Raw genomic sequence first — 6,550 nt, 5'->3', positions numbered from 1 at the left:
AGGAGGATGTTTCATGGCTTCCTCTAAATTGAACTTGATAGTCTTGTCTCCAACCCCAAAGGAATATACACCGGTGAAGGCATCTAACTTGAATTTAGAGGTTTTGGGGAAGGGTCTACTAAGTAAAATGGAGGATGAGCTTCTATTTTTTGCTGGAGGCTGATGAGCGGATAATTTATACGCTTTTTGGCATTGTTTTTAGTATGTTTTTAGTAGGATCTAGTTACTTTTAGGGATGTTTTCATTAGTTTTTATGTTAAATTCACATTTCTGGACTTTACTATGAGTTTGTGTGTTTTTCTGTGATTTCAGGTATTTTCTGGCTGAAATTGAGGGACTTGAGCAAAAATCAGATTCAGAGGTTGAAGAAGGACTGCTGATACTGTTGGATTCTGACCTCCCTGCACTCAAAGTGGATTTTCTAGAGCTAAAGAACTCGAAATGGCGCGCTTCCAATTGCGTTGGAAAGTAGACATTCAGGGCTTTCCAGAAATGTATAATAGTCCATACTTTGGCCAAGTTTAGACGATGCAAACTGGCATTCAACGCCAGCTCTCTGCCTAATTTTGGAGTTTAGCGCCAGAAAGGGATCCTGGAACCCAAACCTGGCGTCCAGCGCCAGAAAAGGAGCCAAAACCAGAGTTGAACGCCAGAAATGGATCAAAACCTGGCGTTCAACTCCACAAATGGCCTCTGCACGTGGAAAGTTAAAGCTCAGCCCAAGCACACACCAAGTGGGCCCCAGAAGTGGATTTATGCATCAATTACTTACTTCTGTAAACCCTAGTAGCTAGTTTATTATAAATAGGACCTCTTACTATTGTACTAGACATCCTAGATCCTGGATTGCATTCTGATCCTGTGATCACGTTTTAGGGGGCTAGCCATTCGGCCATGCCTGGATCTTTCACTTATGTAATTTTTTAAAGGTAGAGTTTCTACACTCCATAGATTAAGGTGTGGAGCTCTGCTGTTCCTCAAAGATTAATGCAAAGTACTACTGTTTTCTATTCAATTCATCTTGTTTCGCTTCTAAGATATTCATTCGCACTTCAATCTGAATGTGATGAACGTGACAATCATCATCATTCCCTATGAACGCGTGCCTGACAACCACTTCCATTCTACCTTCGACTGAATGAGTTTCTCTTAGATCTCTTAATCAGAATCTTCGTGGTGTAAGCTAGAATGATGGCGGCATTCAAGAGAATCCGGAAGGTCTAAACCTTGTCTGTGGTATTCCGAGTAGGATTCAATGATTGAATGACTGTGACGAGCTTCAAACTCGCGATTGTTGGGCGTAGTGACAGACGCAAAAGGATAGTAAATCCTATTCCAGCATGATCGAGAACCGACAGATGAATAGCCGTGCCGTGACAGGGTGCGTTGACCATTTTCACTGAGAGGATAAGATGAAACCATTGACAAGGGTGATGCCTCCAAACGATTACCCGTGCCGTGACAGGGCATTTGGATCATTTTCCCGAGAGAAGACCGAAAGTAGCCATTGACAATGGTGATGTATCACATAAAGCCAGCCATGGAAAGGAGTAAGACTGATTGGATGAAGACAGCAGGAAAGCAGAGGTTCAGAGGAACGAAAAGCATCTCCATTCGCTTATCTGAAATTCCTACCAATGATTTACATAAGTACCTCTATCCCTATTCTACTATTTATTTTCGAAAACCCATCACTATTTTATATCCGCTTGACTGAGATTTACAAGGTGACCATAGCTTGCTTCATACCAACAATCTCCGTGGGATTCGACCCTTACTCACGTAAGGTATTACTTGGACGACCCAGTGCACTTGCTGGTTAGTTGTGCGAAGTTGTGAACCAGGGTATTGGCATCATGTTTTTGGCGCCATTACCAGGGAAAGAAAGAACGATGAATTTTACATAATCAAAGTATAGTCACAATTTCTGCGCACCAAGTTTTTGCCGCCGTTGCCGGGGATTGTTCGAGTTTGGACAACTGACGGTTCATCTTGTTGCTCAGATTAGGTAATTTTCTTTTTGTTTTGTTTTCAAAAATTTTTCAAAAATCTTTCAAAAATTTTTCTTTTGTTTTCGAAAAAAAAAATTAATAATAATAAAAATAATGTTTTCAAAAATAAATTATTCTATGGCTTCAAAACTTTTAAGAATGAATTCTAGAGTTTCATGGTAACATGTTGAATCCTATCTGGCTGTAAAGTCATACCCAAACTGCTTTGGGATTGGCCTTCAACTAATCACCTCAGTGGAGTCATGCCCAATCCTTCTGGATCGGGTATGTCATGCGTGTCATGTCTGAGTTACATACTAAAGCTTGGCTGGCTATTAAGCCATGCCTGACCCTTTGATTGGAGCTTTAGACTAACATGGAAAGATTCCTGGAATTCATATTAAAAATTTTGGAATCCTTATTTTTTCTTTTTCACAATAATTTTTGAAAAAAAAAATACAAAAAAAAATTTAGAAAATCATAAAAATCAAAAATATTTTTGTGTTTCTTGTTTGAGTCTTGAGTCATGTTATAAGTTTGGTGTCAATTGCATGTGCATCTTGCATTTTTCGAAAAAAATCATGCATTCATAGTGTTCTTCATGATCTTCAAGTTGTTCTTGGTAAGTCTTCTTGTTTGATCTTTGCATTTGCATGTTTTGTGTCTTTTCTTGTTTTTCATATGCATTCTTGAATTCTTAGTGTCTAGGCATTAAAGAATTCTAAGTTTGGTGTCTTGCATGTTTTCTTTGCATTAAAAATTTTTCAAAAATGTGTTCTTGATGTTCATCATGATCTTCATAGTGTTCTTGGTGTTCATCTTGACATTCATAGCATTCTTGCATGCATTCATTGTTTTGATCCATAACTTTCATGCATTGCATCATTTTTCTTGTTTTTCTCTCTCATCATAAAAATTCAAAAATCAAAAAATTATCTTTCCCTTTTTCTCTCATCAAATTCGAAAATTTGGATTGACTTTTTCAAAAATTTTTAAAATCTAGTTGTTTTTATGAGTCAAATCAAATTTTCAATCAAAAAAATAAATCTTATCTTTTTCAAAATCTTTTTCAAAAATCAAATCTTTTCAAATTTCTTAGTTATTTTCGAAAATTCCAAAAATATTTTTTAAAAATATTTTTCTTATTTTTATATCATATTTTCGAAAATAACATCATCAATTAATGTTTTGATTCAAAAATTTCAAGTTTGTTACTTACTTGTTAAGAAAGATTCAAACTTTAAGTTTTAGAATCATATCTTGTGATTTCTTGTGAATCAAGTCATTAATTGTTATTTTAAAAATCAAATCTTTTTCAAAACTAATTTCAATCATATCTTTTCAAAAATATATTCTTATCTTATCTTTTTTCAAAAATTTGATTTCAAAATATCTTTTCTTACTTCTTATTTTCTTATCTTTTCAAAATTGATTTTCAAAATTTGTTTCAACTAACTAACTAACTTTTTGTTTGTTTCTTATCTTTTTCAAAACCACCTAACTAACTCTCTCTCTCTAATTTTCGAAAATATCTTCCCTCTTTTTTCAAAATTTCTTTTTAATTAACTAATTATTTTAAATTTTTATTTTAATTTTCGAAAATTACTAACCTTTTTCAAAAACTATTTTCGAAAATCACTAACTCTTTTTTCAAAAATAATTTTCGAAAATTCTCTTCTCTCTCATCTCTTTCTATTTGTTTATTCATCTACTAACATCTCTCCCTCACTCACAAAAAAAAAAGAGAGAGAGGATCTCTATTATTATTATTTTTCTGTGCCCTCTTCTTTGTCATATGAGCAGGAGCAAGGACAAGAATATTCTTGTTGAAGCAGATCCAGAACCTGAAAGGACTCTGAAGAGGAAACTAAGAGAAGCTGAATTACAACAAACCAGCAAGCACCTGTCAGAAATTATCAAACAGGAAAAGAAGATGGCAGCTGAAAATAATAATAATGCAAGGAGAATGCTTGGTGACTTTACTGCACCTAATTCCAATTTACATGGAAGAAGCATCTCCATTCCTGCCATTGGAGCAAACAATTTTGAGCTTAAACCTCAATTAGTTTCTCTGATGCAGCAGAACTGCAAGTTTCATGGACTTCCATCTGAAGATCCTTTTCAGTTCTTAACTGAATTCTTGCAGATATGTGATAATGTTAAGACTAATGGAGTAGATCCTGAAGTCTACAGGCTCATGCTTTTTCCTTTTGCTGTAAGAGACAGAGCTAGAATATGGTTGGACTCTCAACCCAAAGATAGCCTGAACTCTTGGGATAAGCTGGTCACGGCTTTCTTAGCCAAGTTCTTTCCTCCTCAAAAGCTGAGCAAGCTTAGAGTGGATGTTCAAACCTTCAAACAAAAAGATGGTGAATCCCACTATGAAGCTTGGGAAAGATACAAACAGTTGACCAAAAAGTGTCCTTCTGACATGCTTTCAGAATGGACCATCCTGGATATATTCTATGATGGTTTATCTGAGTTATCAAAGATGTCATTGGATACTTCTGCAGGTGGATCCATTCACCTAAAGAAAACGCCTGCAGAAGCTCAAGAACTCATTGACATGGTTGCTAATAACCAGTTTATGTACACTTCTGAGAGGAATCCTGTGAGTAATGGGACGCCTATGAAGAAGGGAGTTCTTGAAGTTGATACTCTGAATGCCATATTGGCTCAGAACAAAATATTGACTCAGCAAGTCAATATGATTTCTCAGAGTCTGAATGGAATGCAAGCTGCATCCAACAGTACTCAAGAGGCATCTTCTGAAGAAGAAGCTTATGATCCTGAAAACCCTGCAATAGCAGAGGTAAATTACATGGGTGAACCTTATGGAAACCCCTATAATCTATCATGGAGAAATCATCCAAATCTCTCATGGAAGGATCAAAGGCCTCAACAAGGCTTTAATAATGGTGGAAGAAACAGGTTTAGCAATAGCAAGCCTTTTTCATCATCCACTCAGCAACAGACAGAGAATTCTGAGCAGAATCCATCTAGCTTAGCAAACTTAGTCTCTGATCTATCCAAGGCCACTGTAAGTTTCATGAATGAAACAAGGTCTTCCATTAGAAATTTGGAAGCACAAGTGGGCCAGGTGAGTAAAAGGATCACTGAAATTCCTCCTAGTACTCTCCCAAGCAATACAGAAGATAATCCAAAAGGAGAGTGCAAGGCCATTGACATAAGCACCATGGCCGAACCTGTAAGGGAAGGAGAGGACGTGAATCCCAAGGAGGAAGACCTCCTGGGACGTCCAGTGGTCAATAAGGAGCTTCCCTCTGAGGAACCAAAGGACTCTGAGGCTCATCTAGAGACCATAGAGATTCCATTAAACCTCCTTATGCCCTTCATGAGCTCTGATGAGTATTCCTCTTCTGAAGAGAATGAGGATGTTACTGAAGAGCAAACTGCCAAGTTTCTTGGTGCAATCATGAAGCTGAATGCCAAATTAACTAAGTGATCTAGATCAACTGACATTGCCTCAGAAGAGACAGGATCCTGGAAAGTTCATAATACCTTGGACCATAGGCACCATGATCTTTAAGGCTCTGTGTGACCTTGGTTCAGGGATAAACCTCATGCCCCTCTCTGTAATAGAGAAACTGGGAATCTATGGGGTGCAAGCTGCTAAAATCTCACTAGAGATGACGGACAATTCAAGAAAACAGGCTTATGGACAAGTAGAGGACGTGTTAGTGAAGGTTGAAGGCCTTTACATCCCTACTGATTTCATAGTCTTGGATACTGGGAAGGATGAGGATGAATCCATCATCCTAGGAAGACCTTTCCTAGCCACAGCAAGAGCTGTGATTGATGTGGACAGAGGAGAATTGATCCTTCAATTGAATGAGGACAACCTTGTGTTTACAACTCAAGGATCTCTCTCTGCATCCATGGAGAGGAAGCATAAAAAGCTTCTCTCAAAGCAGATTCAAACAAAGCCCCCACAGTCAAACTCTAAGTTTGGTGTTGGGAGGCCACAACCAAACTCTAAGTTTGGTGTTGGAGAGTCTCAACAATGCTCTGAACATCTGTGAGGCTCCATGAGAGCCCACTATCAAGCTATTGACATTAAAGAAGCGCTTGTTGGGAGGCAACCCAATGTTTATTTATCTAATTTTATTTTTGTTTTTCATGTTTTCTTAGGTTTATGATCATGTGGAGTCACAAAATAAACGAAAAATTTAGAAACAGAATCAAAAACAGCAGAAGAAAAATCACACCCTGGAGGAAGCACCTGCCTGGCGTTCAACGCCAGAACAGAGCATGGTTCTGGCGCTGAACGCCCAAAATGGGCAGTGTCTGGGCGCTGAACGCCCAGAACAAGCATGGTTCTGGCGTTCAACGCCAGAAATGGCCAACAAATGGGCGTTAAACGCCCAAAATGGGCACCAACCTGGCACTGAACGCCCAGAGTTGTGTGCAAGGGCATTTTTACATGCCTAATGGGTGCAGGGATGTAAATCCTTGACACCTCCGGATCTGTGGACACCACAGGATCACCTCAAGATCTGTGGACACTACAGGATCATCTCATGATCTGTGGACCCCAC

General features: G+C 38.1%; 1 non-coding gene across 1 annotated transcript; it reads right to left on the bottom strand.

Annotated features, from left to right (window-relative positions):
* Nucleotides 1-4,320: 4,320 nt before the first annotated feature.
* LOC112761949 (small nucleolar RNA R71) lies at nucleotides 4,321-4,428 on the bottom strand. The gene has a single exon (XR_003182316.1). It is a non-coding gene; the product is annotated as a small nucleolar RNA R71 (small nucleolar RNA).
* Between the last annotated feature and the right edge of the window lie 2,122 nt (nucleotides 4,429-6,550).

Source organism: Arachis hypogaea, chromosome 16 (assembly GCF_003086295.3).
Source record: "Arachis hypogaea cultivar Tifrunner chromosome 16, arahy.Tifrunner.gnm2.J5K5, whole genome shotgun sequence".
NCBI classification, from domain to species: domain Eukaryota; kingdom Viridiplantae; phylum Streptophyta; class Magnoliopsida; order Fabales; family Fabaceae; genus Arachis; species Arachis hypogaea.
The sequence above is the reverse complement of the archived record's forward strand: the minus strand, read 5'-3'. Positions and strand labels throughout refer to the sequence as shown.